The sequence below is a fragment of the Theobroma umbraticum genome, unplaced genomic scaffold (genome assembly GCF_002168275.2).
Source record: "Theobroma umbraticum cultivar Fairchild unplaced genomic scaffold, ASM216827v3 scaffold_147.0, whole genome shotgun sequence".
Lineage (NCBI taxonomy): Eukaryota > Viridiplantae > Streptophyta > Magnoliopsida > Malvales > Malvaceae > Theobroma > Theobroma umbraticum.
The window spans coordinates 8500803-8501550 of NW_018397259.1; positions in this window are offsets into that span (position 1 = coordinate 8500803).

Below are 748 nucleotides of genomic sequence, written 5' to 3' on the forward strand. Positions count from 1 at the left end.
CCTGTAATGATGAACTGGAGAGGGAGACTGAGCACACGCTCAGTCCTTTCTTGTTTCCATTTTTTTTCTCTCTCTTTTTAATTTAATTTAATTTTTTTAATTTTTTGATTAATCTTATTTGGGGAATAGGTGTCTACATTTACATGATTTAATGTCATTCTAAAATTTAAGCTAAACATCTCACCTAAAATCAATGTGATAAGTGCAGTTCACAGGAATTCTCCTGCATGAAAACCAAACAATCCACATAAATTGCAATAAGATATTTGTCATTTTTTGTTGAGAAAATCAGACAACATCTCAAGCTATGAATCACCTTCTTACCTCTTCAAGCATATAATAACATTTATTAAATTTTCCTTCACAGAAAGTTTAGCATACAGAATCCCACTTTTTGATGTCATATTCCAAACACCAAAGATTGCCATCCTAGTACCATGGTATTACATAATGGTTCTTATTACAGATTTATTCATGAAAAAAGTGGGAAGTCTAACTTTGTAACTTCAAAGTTACTGCGAGTACACAAGCACTGCATCGTGGTCACAATCCACAATCTTATACTCCACAGTAAGGTGCCCCAGTTTGATGCCGTTCCACTGGTCTCAAGCGGTTTAAACACGGTTTCGAGGTCTAAACAAGCAGTCCTGCCAATGCCGCATGTGTCAACGATTCTCACTGTTTCCTCGTCATTAGTTTCAGAGTTGGTTACCTGCAAGTACAGTGACGGAGCAAAGATTGATTAAAC